The 22,897-nt window shown below is 39.6% G+C and overlaps 1 protein-coding gene across 5 annotated transcripts in view; it reads right to left on the bottom strand.

Moving 5' to 3' along the window:
- The window catches only part of DCC (DCC netrin 1 receptor), an 845,500-nt gene that overhangs the window by 35,628 nt on the left and 786,975 nt on the right, over window positions 1-22,897 (bottom strand). The window lies entirely within an intron of this gene.

Here is a 22,897-nt window from a genome sequence, read left to right as displayed (position 1 = left end):
GGATTTAAAGGAGCTGGAACTGAGAATGAGTCATTCTATAAAGTCTATGTTGGGAAGTAATGACTAAGCGTAGGATGGCCAAGAAGCCCTGAGGGACAAAACCACAGTCTAATATGTCCTTTTGTCTTAGGACTTAACATCAGTGCCTGATTAATGCAGAACAGAGCTGACATCATACTTTGTGGAATTCATTCCTGGAAACAAGACTTAGGCATACCAAAGCAACAACAGGCACATGAGGAAGCAAAGACACTGAACTTATGATTCTACTTGTTCCTTGCCTCTTGGTTTAGAAACTCTATGAAATAGGTTCTAGGAAAGTCATCAATGATCATGAGAAATGAATTTACCAGAACAGTTCTACCTCTCCTCTCTTCTCCTGATCCTTCTCTGAGGTTCCTAGACCATAAATTAATAAAATACCAAAATAAACTGAAAATGACAAACTTTAAACCTCTGTGTTACTTACTTGCAGGATCCCACAATTGAAGGTGAAAATGCTGATTCAATATTGCTTCCATTACTCACTTTAAAAGGCCTACTTTGGTTTCCTGTGTCCTTTTGCACAATGTCAAAGTCAAGAGGCTTCTCAGTTAATTTCATGGCTATTCCAGATCATTTCTAAATAGTCTGGAACTTTGTATCCTCTGTCCAAATCTATAATTTAATTTTCTAAATTTTCTTACCCAGATTGCCTCAAGAAGCAACAAGTTTGAGCTGTTTATTTATAGTTACTGCAATTCAGCTGTTTTGTACTCCAAGGAAGAAAACTGTCAATTCTGTTTTTCATGAAAAATAGATTTAAAAACCCCTCCTTTATTATCTCATTTTTGATGATATCCTAGTGATCAAACTTCAGAGAAAAAACTCTCAATTCATAAGGAAACAAACGACACTGCATACTGTTTTCATCTTTCATGAAAACATCAGAAAAAAGGAGAAATGCTACAGAAATCCAACATCAGTCTTGTACAACATTTGTAATTATGTACTTTGTGTAGAATGTCATCACAGTCCAAATTCATCCACATTACTATGCAGCAATTACAATCCTGGTAAATATTTCATATGATGTGTAAGTGTAATAATTTTCACTTTTCAAAAGTCAGTTTACTTTGTAAATATTGAAAATATTTCTCTTTGTGAAAACGATTTGATTGCCACAGAGGATTCTGTTTTTATAGTAAAATCTTATTACTCTAAAATAGATATAGTAATATCCTGAAATAATTGATTTTTTAGTCTGACTTCATCTTTAATAGAAGTCATCAAATTATATGCATGCACACACATACTGAAATATACACACATCCATATGGATATCATCATTATGGCCATAAATATAACTTTCAGATTATATTCGAGACTTAGTACATAACTATCGTAACCCAATATTTTCCAACTACTACATGTATGTCTCTCAGACTGACCAGAACACAGCATGATTAGTATTTTCAAGGCACAAGAATATTATAAAAGCTGCAAGAACTCAATATAAAAAAAGCCCAATTAAAAATGAGTGGAAGACCTAAACAGACATTTCTCCAAAGAAGACATATAGATGGCCAACAAACATATATGAAAAGATGCTCAACATCATTGATTAGTAGAGAAAGGCAAATCAAAACAATTAGATACCACCTCACACTGGTCAGAATGACCATCAAAAAGTTTACAAGCAATACATTCTGGAGAGGGTGTGGAGAAAAGGGGACCCGCTTGCACTACTGGTGGGAATGTAAATTGACACAGCCGCTATGGAGGACAGTATGGAGGCGCCTTAAAAATCTAAAAATAAAACTGTCACTTGACCCAGCAATCCCATCTCTGGGCATATACCAGAGAAAACTATAATTGAAAAAGACACATGCACCCCGATATTCAGTGCAGCACTATTTACAATAGCTAAGACATGGAAGCAACCTAAACGTCCATCAACAGGGGAATGGATAAAGAGGATGTGGCACACATACACAATGGAATATTACTCAGTCATAAAAAGGAATCAAATTGAGTCAATAAAACTGGGTAGAGACATGGATGGACCTAGAGACTGTCATACAGAGTAAATTAAGTCAGAAAGGGAAACACAAATATCATATATTAATGCATATATTTGGAATCTGAAAAAATTACCATAGACAATCTTATTAACAAAGCAGAAATAGAGGCACAGACATAGAGAATGAACATATGGATACCAAGGGGGAGGGGAGTGGGTGGAAGTGGGAGATTGAGATGGACATATAGACATTATTGATTCTATGTATAAAATAGATAACTAATGAGTAAACTAACGTGTAAAATATAGAAGATTCTCACTAGGTCTATTTTATACATAGAATCAATAATGTCTATATGTCCATCTCAGTCTCCCACTTCTGCCCACTCCCCTTCCCCTTGGTATTGATATATTTGTTTTGTACTTCTTGTATAAAATAGCTAATTAATGAGAATCCGGGCTTCCCTGGTGGCTCAGAGGGTAAAGAATCCCTGCAATGCAGGAGACTTGGGTTCAATCCCTGGGTTAGGAAAATCCCTTTGGAGAAGGAAATGGCAACCCACTCCAGTATTCTTGCCTGGAGAATTCCATGGATGTGGGAACCTGGCGGGCTACAGTCCATGGGGTCACACAGAGTTGGTCATGACTGAGCACACACATATATGTACGTGTATAGCTGATTCACTTTCTGTACAGCAGAAACTAACATATTGTAAAGCAACTATACTCAAACAGAATATTTAAAAAAAAACAACAACAAAAAGAAGGCTTAAAGAAAATTAGTCAGTGGAGCATGGCCACACATTTTAAAAACCTTCTCAAGTGTCTTAAGAGTTAGCTCACATCACCGCGTCCGCCCCAGAGACCACGTCTGCTCTGACAGCACCTTACGTGAACACTGCCATTTTCCCCGCTGACTGACTGCTTTCCCGCGCTTGCGATCATACTTCCAGGGCTTGTCTACCCTTGAACATCATCTATTTACCTACTCCCCATGGCTCTCTGGTCACCTGGCTTTTGCCCTCACTAATTTATAGAAATGTCAGCTATCAAGGTCATAAACACCCTCATAATGTTTCAGTCTAATGAGTATGTGCCCTCTAAACGTTTCCATGGGATTTGTTAGTATTACATTTCCTCAGTTCTAAGGCTCACAGCAATTTCCCTGAAATCAGAATGTTTCTTCCAAGTGATTTTGTACAATTATTATAGTTTTTATTTTCCCCTCTAAAAGTATACAACTAAATCAGTGGCGCACTCCCTAGGCAACGCTATCTTAAATATGTGCTGAAGTGTTGTGGGTTATAGTGAACTAATGTCTACGATTTCTTTTGAAATGCAAAAAAAAAAAAAAGTAACGTGGATGGCTAGAGAAATAAATATGTGGCAAAGAAAATAAGCAAAAAGTTAACTGTAGAATCTTGGTGGTGGGTAGATGGGAGTTCATAGCTTTCCTGGGCATTGATATTTTTATAACAAAACAAATATCGTATTAACACATAACATGTGGAATCTAGGAAAATATATAGATGATCTTATGTGCAAAGCAGAAATAGAGACACAGATGGAGAGAACAGATATATGGATACCAAAGGGGAAATGGTGGCGGTAGGAAGAATTGGGAGATTGGAATTGACACATATACATTATTGATACTATGTATAAAATAGATGACTCCTGAGAACACTGGATGGCACAGGAACTCCACTTAATGCACTGCCCTGACCTGAATGGGAAGAAAGTCCAAAAGATGCACGGTGATTCATTTTGCTGTACAGTAGAAACTAACAAAACATTATCAAGCAACTATTCTTCAATAAAAATTAGCTTAAAAAAGCAAACAAAAGCATTTAGAGGAAAAATAATTCTATGGTAACTTTGAATCAAAGAACTATTGTACTTAAAACTATATTTTCCTTGAAATACACTCCCTTCCTGGCTTCTGAAAAATACTTCTGGGACCTCTTCTTTATTCCTTCATAAAATGTAGATTTACCTCATGGTACAACTTTCACAGTTTTTTTTTTTTTCCTTTCAAATTCTTTCCCAGGGAGTAGTTATCTAATTCTGTCTACTATATGCTGAAACTCTTACCTCTCAGAGAATGATTCCCCAGCCTGTTCTTCCGTATGACTTCCCTCTTGAATTGTAAGCACTCTGCCATATCCATACACTACGTATTTCCACTTGGATGTCCCACTGCCTCTTTATGCTCAACATACTTCACTTTTTTTTTCTTTTTAAATCAAGGTATAGTTGATTTACAATGCTGTGTTAGTTTCTGCTGTACAACAAAGTGATTCAGTTATACAACAATACATTTTTATATTCTTTTCCATTATGGCTTATCATGGGGTTTTGAATACAGTTCCCAGTGCTATACAGTAGGACTTGTTTATCTATCTTATATGTAATAGTTTGTACCTGCTAACCTCAAACTGAACCGACTTCACTCTTTCCTACTCCCCCGCTACTACTCTCAAGGAGGAATCTCTCAGTTCACTTCCCTGTTTCTCACCATGTTCCCAAAGACAAAGGATTACAACGAGAGTCCTTTGGACCTCACCTTCTGCCTCCTCCTCCACATCCAGTTATTCACTCAGTCACCTGTCTCTTCTTTGGGAAGATCACTCTTGCAACTGTCTCTTCCATCCATTCTCACGGCTGTCAATCTCCCTCACTTGCTTTCTGTCTCTGTCTCAGTTTATCCTTTGATCCTCCCCAAAGCTCTGCTCTATTTTCAATCACAATACCCTGCCCTTTTCCAGCTTATTATCTCATAACTGCACTACGAATCATCTTCTGCAGCAAGAATGCTTGACCTGCAGACTCTGAAAATGTCTTGTACTTTTCTTTCTCTGGGCCTTTACTTACTCTTGTCTTTCTTCTGCTATACTTTTGCAATTGGTGAAAGAGAATAAGTATTACAGTCACGCAGAAACCGACTTATATCCTATCCTTGCCCTTTATTAACTGTGACCTTGGAGATGTTATTCAATTATTCTGTACTCTGGGTTCATCCTATATAAATTGACATGGTCTACTTTAGAAAGATGGTATGGGATTTAAGGACAAAGCACGTGCAAAATGGCATTCTCTTCAGCCATAAGTTTAGAGCTAATATAGAAATGGCAACTGATAAACATTTATATGTTATAAAATGATTTCTATTTTACCCTGAGCTATCCAGAAATGCAATTTCCTGAGAACAGTCCATTCCCCAAGATACTAGTTAATTGAGATTATATTCTTTATTTGCAGTGGAACTAAATGTCAATGAAAAATTTCTGACTAATCCTTGTCATGCTGGGCCAAAAATAAGTTCTCTTCAAGCCCATATGTGGGGAATTATTTATGACAAAATATGTTTCTATGCAGTGTTTCATAAATTCTTCCATATTCAGCATATTCTGCAGCATGGTTTCTGAATATTTCATGTCTATAAAATGATTAGAACCTACTTCTAAAAAATAGGTTATAGGATATCTTGTACTGGGCTTAGAAATAAGCCCATATTATCTTGGGTTTCTGACAACTATATAGGTATTTATTTTAGTCTTCCAGTGAAAAATAAAACTTTTTCCAGTTGGATGTGTTGGGATAATTCAAGTATGAAAGAAATGTAACCGATACCTCTTTGGAAAGGAAACTGAAAATGTGACAAAATAAAACTCAACAGAAATGTAAATGTTATATAGAGAACCTGGAAATGAACAAAGTCTATTTTTTCTTTTTCTCCGTGAAAGTATGCGTTATCGTATCATGGGTATAAAGATCAGAGAAAAACACTAGGAAACTTCTGGAAAAGTAACTGTACATGTATGAAGGTTGAATGTTTATTTGTGATACTACTATTCACATAATCATTGACCCTTTATGTATATGAATCATAATACAGTTGTTCAGAAAAGTAGGCTTTGGTTTCAGAAAGTCCTAGGTTCAAATTCTTGTCCTGCCATTTAAATACAATGTGATATTGAATGAATTATTTTATCCTTTCTGAGCCCCAAATTTGTCATGAATAAATTAGGAGAAATAATACTTCACTCTCTGGTTTTTGTCAAGATTAAATGAGGCAGTAAAGTGATAGTTAAGTGCTTATTGGTAATCATCACTAATGAACTTTGCAAACATCCTCATCATGGTTCGAGCAGTTCACTTTTTCAGGAGCATCTACTGGGACCCACTACATATTAAATTTTACTGTTCGAGGGCTTTCCTGGTGGTTCAGTGGTAAAAAACCCGACTGCCAATGCAGGAGGCACGGGCTAGATCCCTAGTCTGGGATGATCCCACATGCTACAACGCAACTAAGCCCGCACGCCACCACTTCTGAAGCCCGCCCACCCAAGAGCCTGTGATCCGCAACGAGAAGCCTGCACGTCGCAACGAAGAGTAGCCCCCACTCACCCCAAGTAGAGACAAGCCAGCAGCAACGAAGATCCAGAACAGCCAAAGTAAATAAATACATTAAAGAAGCTTTACTGTTATAGTAAAGGATATTGAAAATGAGTGTCTATCCCACTATATGTTGGTGTGTGAAGCTCAGTCATGTAAGTGTGAACTATTTAATTAGAATTGTACTACGTAAGAAATAGAGAAACTATGAGCTTTCTGAGATTTAACCCAGGAAAGAATTAGAGACAGTGCTGATTGTGTGGCATCTGGGAGACGATGAAGCTGGAGGAAGAGAGGGCGGCACCCGAGAGGTGGGATGGCCTCCACGTGGCAGAGGGGACCCCGAGTCAGCCTTCAGGACCTGGCTCCCGCCCTGTCTGTGAAACTTGGGAACTGAAGGGGAGAGGTGAGGGCAGGCCTCTCAGCCCCAAATTTGCAAACATTCAAAACATCAAGAGACCTAGGAAAATACATTTTAATACACTTTCTCCAAGGTATTTTCCAATGTTACCTCATAGTTTCTGTCTCTGGTATGGTATTTCTCTGATGCAAATACTCATGCCCTAGCTAAGTGCTTGGGTAGCAACTTGTTTCCAGTTAAATTCAGAAGCTCTGATCCAAAACACAAACAAACAAAAAACCAAAAAGAGAGACATAGCAGGATGCAGGGAGAGAGAGAGAGAATAAAGAGAGAGACACAGCAGGATGCAGGGAGAGAGAGAGAATGATTTTAATTGCTCCAACACTGACTGGAGAAACAGGTCATTTTTCTTTAAAAATCTTTCTCCCTCCTGCCACCCCTTTTTACCACAACCAAGCATCCTCAGGCACATATTTACTCCTTAGAATTATTTTATATCCAATAAATGATTTAGGATGAGATCTTTTAGGATATTATATGACTTCTTCACTCTTCAAATATTTTCATTTACTTCCTATTAAAAATTATCTCTGATTTACACTACTGCTGTTCATAGATTCACCTACCCTCATGACCACAAGAAGCAATTTTTAAAATATGTTTTACAGATTCTATATGCTGTTCATCCCAGTATGACACTGGCTGAATCAGAAATTTACATGGGATGGTGAGTCACTGTTTGGTGAAATGTGTGTGCCTCTTTTGGCAGTGCTTTCTATTGCACACCAGAAGGCGAGGTGCTGAAGATGGGTTATGATGACCCTCAGAACACAGGGTGTCGAAGACAGCTTATGATGACCCCCAGAAGGCGAGGAGCTGATGACGGGTTATGATGATCCTCAGAACACAGGGTGTCGATGACGGGTTATGATGACCCACAGAAGGCGAGGTGCTGATGACGGGTTATGATGACCCCCAGAAGGTGAGGTGCTGATGATGGGTTACGATGACCCTCAGAACACGGGGTGTCAATGACGGGTTATGATGACCCTCAGAACACAGGGTGTTGATGACAGCTTATGATGACCCCCAGAAGGCGAGGTGCCGATGATGGGTTATGATGACCCTCAGAACACGAGGTACCGATTACGGCTTATGATGACCCTCAGAACATAGGGTGTTGATGACAGCTTATGATGACCCTCAGAACACAGGGTGTCGATGATGGGTTATGATGACCCTCAGAAGCTGAGGTGCCAATGATGGGTTATGATGACCCTCAGAACACGAGGTACTGATGACGGGTTATGATGACCCCCAGAACACAGGGTGTCGATGACAGCTTATGATGACCCTCAGAACATGGGGTGTCGATGATGGGTTATGATGACCCTCAGAACATGAGGTACCAATGATGGGTTATGATGACCCCCAGAACACGGGATGCCAATGACAGGTTATGATGACCCCCAGAAGGTGAGGTGCCAGTGATGGGTTATGATGACCCCTGTCAAATGACAACACATCTTTGTTTCCCACAGGAGCGTTTTGGAGAAAGTTTTTCCTAGAGAGTTATGGATCTCCTCTATCAGTTTTCATTTAGGCAACAAAAACGACTTTCAGAAGCAGGACCTCTTTTAAGATGTTTGTAAATACTAATCCGACTCAAGCAATGAAAAACGTACACAAAGACCCTGATGTTTCTACAAGAAAATGAACAACTTAATTTTTTAGAATTTCATTGAGCAGGGCAAAAGTGTTCTGCTCTTGGCCTTAGATCATAGAAGGTTACCTCAGCAAAAGACATCCTGGAATTGGTCTTGTTTAAAAACAAACAAAAAACCAAGACAAAACAAAAAAGGACTTTGGAATTTATTTTCCACAGAGACTAAAAGCAAGTGAATGACAAAATGGCAGCTTCAGATCAGATCAGTCACTCAGTCGTGTCCGACTCTATGCGACCCCATGAATCGCAGCACGCCAGGCCTCCCCATCCATCACCAACTCCCGGAGTTCACTCAGACTCATGTCCATCAAGGCAGTGATGCCAACCAGCCATCTCATCCTCTGTCATCCCCTTCTCCTCCTGCCCCCAATCCCTCCCAGCATCAGAGTCTTTTCCAATGAGTCAACTCTTTGCATGAGGTGGCCAAAGTACTGGAGTTTCAGCTTTAGCATCATTCCTTCCAAAGAACACCCAGGGCTGATCTCCTTTAGAATGGACTGGTTGGATCTCCTTGCAGTCCAAGGGACTCTCAAGAGTCTTCTCCAACACCACAGTGGACATCACCAGATGGTCAACACCAAAATCATTGATTGATTATATTCTTTGCAGCCAAAGATGGAGAAGCTCTATACAGTCAGCAAAAATAAGACTGGGAGCTGACTTTGGCTCAGACCATGAACTCCTTATTGCCAAATTCAGACTGAAATTGAAGAAAGTAGGGAAAACCACTAGACCATTCAGGTATGACCTAAATCAAATCCCTTATGATTATACAGTGGAAGTGAGAAATAGATTTAAGGGCCTAGATCTGATAGATAGAGTGCCTGATGAACTATGGAATGAGGTTCATGACATTGTACAGGAGACAGGGATCAAGACCATTCCCATAGAAAAGAAATGCAAAAAAGCAAAATGGCTGTCTGGGAGGCCTTACAAATAGCTGTGAAGAGAAGAGAAGTGAAAAGCAAGGGAGAAAAGGAAAGATATAAACATTTGAATGCAGAGGTCCAAAGAACAGCAAGAAGAGATAAGAAAGCCTTCTTCAGCGATTAATGCAAAGAAATAGAGGAAAACAACAGAATGGGAAAGACTAGAGATCTCTTCAAGAAAATCAGAGATACCAAAGGAACATTTCATGCAAAGATGGGCTCGATAAAGGGCAGAAATGGTATGAACCTAACAGAAGCGGAAGATATTAAGAAGAGATGGCAAGAATACACAGAAGAACTGTACAAAAAAGATCTTCACGACCCAGATAATCACGATGGTGTGATCACTGACCTAGAGCCAGACATCCTGGAATGTGAAGTCAAGTGGGCCTTAGAAACATCACTACTCACAAAGCTAGTGGAGGTGATAGAATTCCAGTGGAGCTATTCCAAATCCTGAAAGATGATGCTGTGAAATGGCAGCTTAAGTGGCCCTTAACTTATTTACAAATAATGAACCATTTGAAACTTTAATGAAAGCTGTGAACCTACTCAATAGAAAAATACACAGAGAGAAATGTGAATTTAATTTCAAATGAATCATTAAACCCACAATTTCTCCCCTGAGCTCCAGTTGAAGAACATGTGATCAGTTTTAGAGTTTCACTACTCGAAATGTGATCTACAGAAGGGCAAAAGCAGCATTGCCTGGATACCTTCCTGGAATCTCAGGCCCTCTTCCGGATCTACTGAATCAGAACCTGTATTTTAGGAGGCTCTGAAGGTGATTCCTGGGCACCTAAGATTTGAGAAGCTCTGCTTACATAGTCACGTTCAGGAAGAATTTAGAATTAAAAATGTCTATCTCAAATCACGTTTGAAAATGACTCAGACTATAATATTCTTAGTAGAACATATATCTTATTAGTAAATGGATAAACCACAAGGTCTTACTGTATAACACAGGGTACTATATTCAATATCCTGAGATAAAACATGATGGATCAGAATATAGTAAAGAAAAAATATATAAATATATGTATGTATATACATATATATGTCACTTTACTGAAATATTTATTAATTCACTGTACAGAAATCAACAATACTGTAAATCAACTATTACTTCAATTGGAAAAAAAACTTTTGAAAAGAACACATATTAGATGTAAGTGAAAAGACAAAGGTTTAATATTTTATATGTGTTGATGAAAAATGTCCTTTTCCTACTTTATGGTCCTCATTTCTTACTCTTTGCCCTACAATTGTCTTTGCAGAAGGTTAGGGCCTGGAATAGCTAAGCTGGAAGGGAGAGCTGGGACTTAGGAAGTTCCAGAGGCTTTAGTCACATTAAATTGGTTCATGATGAGAAGCAATTCAGGAGATGCAGGGTTTATAAGTGAGAGGAAGTCAGGCATGTTACCATCAAATCTGAACACCTACTGGATATAAATCCTTAGTGGGCTTGAGGAACAGACATTCATAACAATAGGCGGAGAGACAGATTAAGAAATTGCAGGGGGAATGCTGTTTAATGCGGTTTGGTCATTTACCGGGGCTGTTGGGAAACAGCTTCCTGGCTGTTGGATGGACTTATGATTTAAGAGCAAGGCCTGCTTAACTGAAAGAGTCTATGCTGCTCTCTAGACATACGAAATGATATTCAGACCGGTCTGGGCAGCTGTTGTGAAATTCTCAAGGCCATTCTGTGTTCCAAGCCAGGAAGGGCCCATTTCATTGACTGCTCCTTCTGTGGTGAAATTCAACCCGCAGAATTTGGATCTTGTGTAGCCACTGAATCAGTAAAATGTACTTGTAACCCTTCCACATGACCCTATTGCTTCTTACCATAAGGCACTGGAAAATTCACTGGGCCCAATTTATAAGGTAATGTGGTCTCCAGATTATATGGAATCAGAAGCTCCTGGATTCAGTGCTAACATTTCTAACTAGCATCGTTCATATTTACAGGCTCTGACTCCCTTGGGAAAATGAAATTCTTTCCAGGCTAGATTTTATTCTCTGCATTTATCGTTGTGGAAAATGGAAGCACAGAGGTTAAATAACTTATATAAGGACAACCTAGCCAGTGAGCAGGGGAGCTGGGTCCTGCTGCTGCTACTGCTAAGTCACTTCAGTCGTGTCTGACTCTGTGTGACCCCACAGACGGCAGCCCACCAGGCTCCCCAGTCCCTGGGATTCTCCAGGCAAGAACACTGGAGCGGGTTGCCATTTCCTTCTCCAATGCATGCAAGTGAAAAGTGAAAGTGAAGTCGCTCAGTCGTGTCTGACTCTTAGCGACCCCATGGACTGCAGCCTACCAGGCTCCTCCGTCCATGGGATTTGCCAGGCAAGAGTACTGGAGTGGGGTGCCACTGCCTTCTCCAGCTGGGTCCTAGTGGAGTTTTATCATTTTCTTCCTGAAGTTCTCTTTCAGTCATAGTCTGCTCTTGCCAAAGACTGGTTGAATTCTCATCACATGAAGCCTTTCTGCCCTTAGTCCTGCACCACGGCAGGCATCAGCTCACACTTGTGGGTCCAAAGCACTCTGTTTCTATTAACTAACTGTGGTACCATTCCAGAGAGGAGCCAAGAAGAGAACAGATAACTATAATTTAAATGCAACACCTCCTGAACCTAAAGGTTAAACCAGCAATCTCAGACTTTAAAGATATAGAAAGTGAACACATTATTGTAGCTTGAAATATGCTGTTTTCTATTAAAAAAAAAACATGACTCAGATGACCACAGAAGTAGAAAGATATAAACTGGGTAAGAGGATGGGATACAAACAGCTGACTCATTGGAAAAAACCCTGATGCTGGGAAAGATTGAAGGCAGAAGGAGAAGAGGGCGACAGAGGGTGAGATGTTTGGATGGCATCACTTATTCAATGGACATGACCTTGGGCAAACTCCAGGAGACAGTGGAGGACAGGGAAGCCTGGTGTGCCGCAGTCCATGGGGTCGCAAAGAGTCGGACATGACTTAGTGATGGAGCAACAACAGCGAGAGGATAGGAAATGTAAAAGAAGAATATTTAAGGGCAATTTGGAGTAGATACAAAAAGAGTAGTTGTTTTAAGTACCATCAAGTGAATTGGGCTTACCGATCACTGTTTTGCAACAACTTAAAAAAAAAAAAAAGTTTTTTGGAATCCCTTTACCACAAAAGATAAAGGCATTCTCCTCTGAGAGCTTCAATACCCCAGTAAATAAGAGATTCTGGCAATAAGAACATCAATCCTCTTGCAAACCTAAGATGAAAGTCTACACTATGAAGCATACAAGATGCTTTAACATGGCACTTGAATTTCCCATCAAGTCCCTGCCAGTAAACATTATAAACATTCAGAAGAAGTAGGACCTTTAAATGGTTTTTACACATTCTTTCAGATATCACAGGTCATATCTTTAGAAATAGTTTGCTCATGGTTAAATTTTCACTTATTCACAGAGATGTTTTCGGCGTGTTTGATTTTTCACAACACACTTTTAATAATCTGTTAACAATTTTTCCCTGCTCCCACAGAAAGCAACTGGAATCTGACACAAATTGATGAACTATATGGAACTCTGTCAAATGCTTAGAAGATTTAAGATGCATGGTGTGTAGCTCAGAATCTTTATTCAAGGCAAATCTTTCTCTTACTCATGCTCTTTAACAATGCAAAGAAGAAACACAGAAAGAATGCCTACCTTTACGACTGTAGTAATTGAGATTGCTCGGTTTCATGTTTCATTTTTCTTTGAAGAGGAATGCTGATATAATTTCACAGATGAGAATAAGCAGAATTCAGGAGAGCATAATTCCATAATATTACAGCAAAATGGAGAGAAGACATTATTTGCACTGAGCTTCACTCCCCTTTCTGTAGTAATTTAAAGGGGACACAGTTTTTCTTCATGTACTATGTGTATTTATTTTCACAAAGTTAAGTTACTGAATAGAACTTCCAGAGGTGGTGGCTTAGTATTACTTTTTCCCACTTTATGTAATTTAATTCAACTTTACCAGAAAGTGTTATTCATAGTTCAGGCCATTTAGCATTTTATGATCAAATGGTCATGAATTTGGGAATTGTTTCATCTTATATGCATTTATCGGAGAAGGCAATGGCACCCCACTCCAGTACTCTTGCCTGGAGAATCCCATGGACGGAGGAGCCTGGTAGGCTGCAGTCCATGGGGTCGCTAAGAGTCAGACACGACTGAGTGACTTCACTTTCACTTTTCACTTTCATGCATTGGAGAAGGAAATGGCAACCCACTCCGGTGTTCTTGCCCGGAGAATCCCACGGACGGGGAAGCCTGGTGGGCTGCCGTCTATGGGGTCACACAGAGTTCGACACGACTGAAGTGACTTAGCAGCAGTAGTAGCAGCATATGCATTTATTATAAATATCTAACCCTTTTCAGTTCAGTTCAGTTGCTCAGTCGTGTCCGACTCTTTGCGACCCCATGAATTGCAGCACACCAGGCCTCCCTGTCCATCACCAACTCCCGGAGTTCACTCAGACTCATGTCCATCGAGGCAGTGATGCCATCCAGCCATCTCATCCTCTGTCGTCCCCTTCTCCTCCTGCCCCCAATCCCTCCCAGCATCAGAGTCTTTTCCAATGAGTCAACTCTTTGCATGAGGTGGCCAAAGTACTGGAGTTTCAGCTTTAGCATCATTCCTTCCAAAGAAATCCCAGGGCTGATCACCTTTAGGATGGACTGGTTGGATTTCCTGGCAGTCCAAGGGACTCTCAAGAGTCTTCTCCAACACCACAGTTCAAAAGCATCAATTCTTTGGCGCTCAGCCTTCTTCATAGTCCAACTCTCACATACATACATGACCACTGGAAAAACCATAGCCTTGACTAGACGAACCTTTGTTGGCAAAGTAATGTCTCTGCTTTTGAATATGCTATCTAGGTTGGTCATAACTTTCCTTCCAAGTCTTTTAATTTCATGGCTTCAGTCACCATCTGCAGTGATTTTGGAGCCCAGAAAAATAAAGTCTCACACTGTTTCCACTGTTTCCCCATCTATTTCCCATGAAGTGATGGGACCTGATGCCATGATCTTCGTTTTCTGAATGTTGAGCTTTAAGCCAACTTTTTCACTCTCCATTTTCACTTTCATCAAGAGGCTTTTTAGTTCCTCTTCACTTTCTGCCATAAGGGTGGTGTCATCTGCATATCTGAGGTGATTGTTATTTCTCCTGGCAATCTTGATTCCAGCTTGTGCTTCTCCCAGCCCAGCGTTTCTCATGATGTACTCTGCATATAAGTTAAATAAGCAGGGTGACAATATACAGCCTTGACGTACTCCTTTTCCTATTTGGAACCAGTCTGTTGTTCCATGTCCAGTTCTAACTGTTGCTTCTTGACTGGCATACAAATTTATCAGGAGGCACTTTTGCCAACTCCCAAATTGCCTTGCTTCACCTATAATAATCACTAGAGTTGAAATTGAAGACCTGAATTTAATTTCTGGCTCTTACTTTGTTATTCTATTCTGACAAACTCTACAAATATTTAGTGAGTGTCCATTATGTGTAAGGGTTTGTATAAAGGTCAAACAACAAACACATATGAGCCTGAAACAGGACAAATTATTCAACCTCTTTGCATCAATAATGGTGATAATAGTTACTTTGCAGGTAGGCAGGAATTCACTTGAGAATATCCTTTACAAATTGTAAATGGTGACAAAATGTAAAGTATTAACCCTACTAGTTTCTCCTAAGCTAATTTTTAAAAGGCACTTTGACCCTCAAGAATATTTTGTAAATAATAAAATCTCTATAGTGGTAGTTAATCATGTGACTGATCAGGTTCTTAGGTAACAGGAAAGGAAAAACTGCTGCCTTGAAAACAACCTATTCTTCACCCTTTCTCTCATCATTTTCTATCACTCACAAGGCCACCACTCCCCAGTATAATCAAAGGACCGTCTTCTTAGATTATATGCTTCAAACTATATTGTCTACTATGTCATAGATTTGTTTTTATTTTCTCTACAGTTTGATCCCCCAGGTTGGGAAGATCCCTTGGAGAAGAAAATGGCAATCCACTCCAATATTGTTGCCTGGAAAAGTCCCTAGACAGAGGATCTGGCAGGTCACAGTCTGTGGGGTCACAAGAAGTTAGACGCGACTGAGCGCACAGACACATGACTATCTAGCTGGCAATGCAGTGATTTAACCCAGAGTCAGACTGCACGCTGTTGATAATTAGCTTCAATTTAATTGTGATCTAACAATTCTTGCCTCTAAAAAGCAGAGACATTACTTTGCCAACAAAGGTCCATCTAGTCAAGGCTATGGTTTTTCCAGTAGTCATGTATGGATGTGAGAGCTGGACTATAAAGAAAGCTGAACGCCAAAGAATTGATGCCTTTGAACTGTGGTGTTGGAGAAGACTCTTGAGAGTCCCTTGGACTGCAAGGAGATCCAACCAGTCCATTCTAAAGGAGATCAGTCCTGGGTGTTCATTGGAAGGACTGATGTTGAAGCTGAAACTCCAATACTTTGGCCACCTGATGCGAGGAGCTGACTCATTTGAAAAGACTCTGATGCTGGGAAAGATTGAGGGCAGGAGGAGAAGGGGACAACAGAGGATTAGATGGTTGGATAGCATCACTGACTCAAAGTACATGAGTTTGGGTAAACTCCGGGAGTTGGTGATGGACAGGGAGGCCTGGCATGCTGTGGTTCATGGGGTCACAAATAGTCGGTCACGACTAAGCGACTGAACTGAACAATTCTTGGTACAATATTTTCTCTTATTTTTTTTAATTGTGCCAAAGTTTGATCAAAAGGGCTCAATTTTGACTCAATGGTGCTCATTTGCCCCCTCTTCCCAATAGCTTTTTGAAATTCTAAAAAATACCAGCCGTTTCTTTTTTCACTCTCATTGACTTTCACATGTTCTGACCCACAATCTGAGTAATAGTCTCACATGCGTTAACTTTTATCTTTGCTTTACACTCCCTTCTGTGCATTTGAATTTTATGATTGGACTCCAAAGCCATGGTTCTCCATGGTGTGTGGTGCTGAAAGCACCAGATGCCAGCTCTCTGGCCCCTTGCCCTACTGTCAAGGGATCTGGCAGGCTGGACAGTTGAGTTTAACAGGAGCTATTTCAGAGTTCCTGGCTTAGTATCTCCCTTTCTCCATCTAGTCTACATAAAAGAAGAAAACATTTACTCAGATACTAAGCTAAATAATTCAACCTGCCTGCTATCAACCAATTCTTTCTGAGGGATATTTAATAACTAGAATCATCCTAGAAACCCAACTGTATAAAAAAAAGTCAATCTAAAATAGCTACTCGCATCACTACATGCTAGCTAAAATGCTTGCTTTTTCTTCAGTGTTCTATCTCTCTGAATTCTGTAAACTTGACCAACAGCTCAACTCTTGACCTTGGGCGAGCCACTTAACCTTTTTGGGCTTCAGTTTTGTTATTTATAAGTGAGGTACCAGTCACATGGCTTACTTATAAAGTTTCCTAAAGTTGCTTCTAGAAATTCCTCTCTTTGAGGCAGTTAGCAGAGATTTTTCCTAAATCCTGGAACACCATGCTAAAGGAAAAAGTATTTTATTAAAACATCAAGTAGGTTTCAGTGTTACAAATATTGGTGACGTATAAAGCAAATTTGACTTAATTGCATTTTGTGTGCATGTTAAGTCGCATCAGTCGTGTCTGACTCTTTGCGCCCTTTGGACTGTAGCCTGCCAGGCTCCTCTGTCCATGGGATTCTCCAGGCAATAATACTGGAATGGGTTGCCATGCCCTTCTCCAGGGGATCCTCCTGACCCATGGATCAAACACACGTCACTTATGTCTCCTGCACTGGTAGGCAGGTTCTTTACTACAAGCACCATCCTGACCCAGGGATTGAACCTGGGTCTTCTGCATTGCAGTCAGATTCTTTACTGTCTTAGCCACCAGGGAAGAGCCAACTACATTTTACCAAGGAGTAATTTAGAATGACTAGACCAAATCAAATCAAATCAAATTTCACCTATTAAAAAACTAATCTGTTAGACATGAGGACAGGACAATTTAGAAGGTACCTACAAAGAAAGCAACCCCCTGCCCAAGCACAAAAAACAAAAACATACAGAGAGCTGAGCTTACACATGAGATACAGCATAGTAGGGGGCGGTGTAATTTTCTCCTCTGAAACTGATTGATGGTATCGGCTCCAATAACATCAAATCAACACATCTCTCCTACTTAACTGTGCCAATGATTTATTTGCTCTGACTGGCCTGGAAAGTGACCTTCTTGTTCTACCTGCTGAAGAATGTCTGACCCCCCAAGACCTTTGCCCATGGCTGATTTCAGCAAAATGGAACACTCAGGTGGAATCCTGATGAACACCCACAACGGTGGTGCACATGTGGCTCAGGGAAGGAACTGAACTAATGTATTACAGTAATTTATCGGCAGTTCTGTGTGACAGCATATTTACAGAAATGAGGCCTGCCAAAAAGATCAGGTTATAGCAGGAACACATGATTTCCCAGCCAGCCATAAAATACAAATCAAATGCCTTTTCTGCCCGCTGTCAGCCACCTCCACCCGCTCCTTGTCCCCAACCCTCAGACAAATTGAAGCACATGCCACAATTTGCAGAGGGAAAATCAAACTCAATTTCGCAGTACAATGAAGTGAGTTTTGGTCTTGTCATGTCCACTGACATATTGATCCCTAGAAGACTGAAAAGAGGATGCCCTGGTTTTCCCTTTATAAATAAAAACATGTAGAGATGCAGTGTGTAAGTGGATGACAGTGAAGCATGCATACAGCTTTACAAAGATGCAAGAACTCCAGGAGACCAGTGTTGTAAACAGCACTACAATATAAAAGTCACTATTTAAGAGGTCACGTTTTCTTTCCCTTTAGAATTACAGCCTTGCAAGACAAATGGTCCCCTAATCCAGGTTCATTTAAAGTGCAGCTGATCAGTTCACAGCTAAAAGGAATTTTCACTAGTGAAGGAAAAAAAAAATAGCCTATCTTGGCCCTTTGTAGAATTTATGTCAGATCTATAAGGCCATAAGCCCAGTGCTCCATCAAGCATTTTCTATTTAATCTGAAAGGAGACTAAGCCAAATCACTTATATGGCCACATCTGTGATTTGCAAAATGTAGTATTTGCAGCCTCCCTGATATGTGTAAAGACCACACAGTTATTCACATCTATAGGTGAAGCATTAAGAAATGGAACCACTTTATCATGAGGTGATGATCAAATTGTAAGAAATATCATAAAACGCCCTATGCTATGCTATGCTAAGTCACTTCAGTCGTGTCCGACTCTGTGCAACCCCATAGATGGCAGCCCACCAGGCTCCCTGAGTGTAGTAAAGCTAAATTTCTAATCGTGGAAGGAAAACATAAATGATGGAATAATCTGTGTTTTCAGGTAGGTAGAGGTAGAATGTCAGTCATTATGATAATAGGATGACTTTCTAATTACCATTTATTATAGAAATCCTGCAAATCTCTGTGCAACTGCAGGGATACCATTGCTGCACATTATGCGGAGAAGGGGACAACAGAGGGTGAGATGGTTGGATGACATCACTGACTCAATGGACATGAGTTTGAGGAAACTCTGGGAGTTGGTGAAGGACAGGGAAGCTTGGTGTGCTGCAGTCCATGAGGTTGCAGAGTCAGACACGACTGAGTGACTAAACAACAAATAAATCATATAAAACTACTGCAAACATAGCTTTGCGTGCCTTTTTGGGAGGCAAGCTGAGGCACAGGTCGATAATACTGCCCAAGAAAAACCATACACAGGAACCTGAGAAGAAAAAAGAACTTCTTCCCCGATCCTAATTTAAATGATTTCAAACCAGAAGGGGCTTCTCATTGGGTATGATATTTCAAAATTACGGCGATGCCTCACATTACCATATCTAAAGTAACTACTTGTAGTAAGTAAAGATAAATTCATTAGTAATTATGAGGTCTTTTATTATGAAACTCAGAGTAAAATTACTTGAGGTATTGTTTTTAACCCAAAAAGAGAAAGACTTGACATCATCCATCAGTTTGACTCAAGCAATGATTTTCTGAGAATTAAAATTTGTCGAAAGCTCTAAGTATTTCATCTTTTAGAATAAGAAGCATGTAGTTAATGTCACAGCTAATACATTTGTCAGTCTGCTAATTTTCTGTTTCTATTAGAATAAGTAAACATCAGCCCTTTCTTAACAGCATACTACTTACCATGTGTCAGGAGCAATGCAGGGAGAACTTATTTGAAAATCATGCAGTAACAGGAGTCACAGGGAGACAATGGAGAAAGACAAAAAGGGAAAGGCATTTAATAATGCCCCAGTGACAGTGGGGGTGGGCCTCAGGTGAGTGGGGGCGGATGGCATTTAAAGGGGAACTATGGTTTTATACAAAATCAATCCCCCAGCAAGTCAAAGACACTGGAAAATTTTAAAGAAAAGGTAGTTTATAAGAAATCATTCCACTAAAATAAGAACAATATTAAAATAAATGTAGACTTATAAATATGGAGGGGAAATAAAGGAAAATGAGATCTTGCCCACACGACATTAGAACAGAAAGGCTCTTCAAATACGCTCAGTATTTGAGAGAATAGGTGTAGAGACAAAAGAAAAACCTCTCTGACCCATCTTTTAAAGATATAATACACTCATTCATGCTGCATTGAGTATATTTTGTTTTAGACAGCTTTGGTTTCACGTAATTAGAATAATAATAAAAAAAAAAAACTAGTAAATGACCATGATAAGCGCTTTGTTCTGCCTCTTATTGGGTGTTCTTTCTAAAATTGGGATCACTGGGTCACTTGGGGGTCATTTTTTGTTACTATAGGTCACTTGGAACATCAGTTTATTTCCAGATTTTGTGTTCCAAACCCACTATTACTGCCACTGCAGAATTTTCATTTAAAATGGACTTCTGAATATCATTTCCATCTTTTTTTCTCTGCATAACACAGTTCCTAAAATAAAAACACTTTTACTTCAAAATAGAATATCAACAATATAAAGTACTACAGCATTTTAGTTTCTTGGTGTTATAAAATTGGTATTCTCAGAATAAAATAGTTAAATATCTCTAGAAGAAATGGACGAATTCTCAGAACGGTACAATCTCTCAAGACTGAACCAGGGAGAAGCAGAAAATATGAACAGACCCATTCCAAGCTGAAATTGAATCAGCATTTTAAAAATTCTCAACAAGTAAAAGTTCAGGACCAGATGGCTTCACAAGTGAATTCTACCAAACATTAGAGAAGAGTTAACACCTATTGTTCAGAAGCTACCCAAAAAAATTCCAGAAAAATGAATACGTCTGAACTCACTCTATGAGGCCAGCATCATTGTGAAATGAAAACCAAAGATGTCACACAAAAAAGGAAAATTATAGGCCAATATCACTGATAAAGACAGATGTGAAAATTCTCAACAAAATACTACAAAACAGAATCCAATAATACATTAAAAGGATCATATACCTTGATCAAGTGGGATTTATCCTAGGGATGCAAGGATTTTTCAATATCCACTATTTAATCAATATGATACACCAGAGTACCAAATTGAAGAATAAAAACCATGAAATCATTTAAATAGGTGTAGAAAAAGCTTCTGATAAAATTCTCATCTTCTCTCACTCATCAAAATGCGAGGGAACAAACCTTGTGAGAAAATGGTATTTCCCAACTCAGAATTATTTCAGATGTTTCCCATTTTTTTCTTTTTATCAGCTTTAGACTGATTTAATTTAATAGGCTTTAAAAATTATCTTTGCTTTTGTCATTAAATGAGTTAGACATAAACCAAGAGTTACAAATGAGTTCCTAAAAGTTCAGAACCCCTGCTTTCTACAATCAAAAAGAGTGGGAAAAGAAGCCTTGCTCCCTAGCTGTGTAGATTTAAATATACTATTTAAATGCTCTTTATTACAATTTCCTTATCCTTGAAATAGGTTTAAAAAAGGCACAACCTCACAAGGTTTTGAGGACCACATAGCACACTACAAGCCTTCAGAAGCATATAGGTCGCATAGCACGTGTTCAGTAAAGGTTAGTTATTAGTAGTAGTCGCAATTAACCTGCCATCTATCCTGAATACCAGTGTCCTCCAAGATCATTTCCCTTAGTTGGCATTTCAGTGGAAAGTGCGTATAGCCAGAAATCACCAGGCAGCATGTTCTTGACACAGGAATTTCCTGAAATAAATTTTCTTGCTTCAAATTGTTCCTGTCTCAAATAGCAAAGACCTCACAGCTTTGGGGCAATATCAAGTAGCGGATTCACCAAATCATGTGTATGTGGGATATATGTGTGGCTAGCAGAAGAAGAGATTGGACAATACTGACTTGCTTCAAATCCTAGTGTGGCCTTCTTTGGGGCTAGAAGAGCCATCTCCAGTGAAATGAAACCATAACCTACAGTGAACTTGTGTGTCAGAGAAGACCCCATTCTGCCCAGGCGCGACAGGCAGCTCGCATCTCAAGGGAGGGAGGTCCGCAGCCCTCCTGGGTTCTACTCCACCTCCCAGAGTTGGGTAGCTGAGCAGCCATACTAGACTCCACACGAATGGTGAGAAACCAGATACTCACAAATCCATTGGCGTGATGCCAGGAACAAGATAGAGTCTTAATGTTAGTATAAATTTAAGATTCATAATTGCAGCCTCATTTTTCCTAGTGTCAGCAGGTTTGTGCACTAATGTAGTGGCTAAAACTGCTCTGGGTATGTAGCTGAATACAGAACTAACTCAAAGGTATCTGTACAATGGCTGATTGGTCCATGCAGCTACCTGTGTCTATTAAGGGGGCATCTCGCTTTACATGGAATTATTGAACTTAATTGTCTTGTGCCTAATATGCTGGGGTTGTCAAGAATGATGCCGATATCCCAAATAACTTTAAGCCGTATGTAGTTCTTTATGTACTTACTTATCTAGCTACTGACCTTTCTTTCATCTTATCTATTTATTCCTCCTCCCCTGCTCCCCTCCTCCTCTTTCTCATCTTTTTTCTTTTCCTTCTCCACCTTCCTTCCTCCTCCTCCTCCTCTCCCCATCTCTGTACCCCCTGATTCTCCCTAATCCATAACAGAAACTAAAAGGAGCTCTGGTTCAATGGAGCCAATGGATGCTAGCCAAGGTAACAGCATGAGCACTGCCTTGGGAATTAGGGACTCAGGTTCTTCTCTCTGCATCTGCATTTCTTAGAAAGGAAACACAGATATTGATTCCTATCTAAGTTTGGGTTTCTATTTTTTTATTGTTATTTCTTATATACTCTTATAATACTTATTTAATATTATTTCTATATTTCTTTATTTCTAAAATTAGGAGATTAGACTCTACGCTGGTTTGATGCTCCTTTCTGGCCTTGGAACTCTAAGAACCCCTGGGAGATGACAATTGAAAGGAGCAAAACAGAATTATGAGATTTACATACATTTCTCTAAAAAGTGA

The sequence above is a fragment of the Bos grunniens genome, chromosome 24 (genome assembly GCF_055505025.1).
Source record: "Bos grunniens cultivar Pamir isolate PY7600 chromosome 24, Bosgru_T2T1.0, whole genome shotgun sequence".
Classification (NCBI taxonomy): Eukaryota; Metazoa; Chordata; class Mammalia; order Artiodactyla; family Bovidae; genus Bos; species Bos grunniens.
The sequence above is the reverse complement of the archived record's forward strand: the minus strand, read 5'-3'. Positions and strand labels throughout refer to the sequence as shown.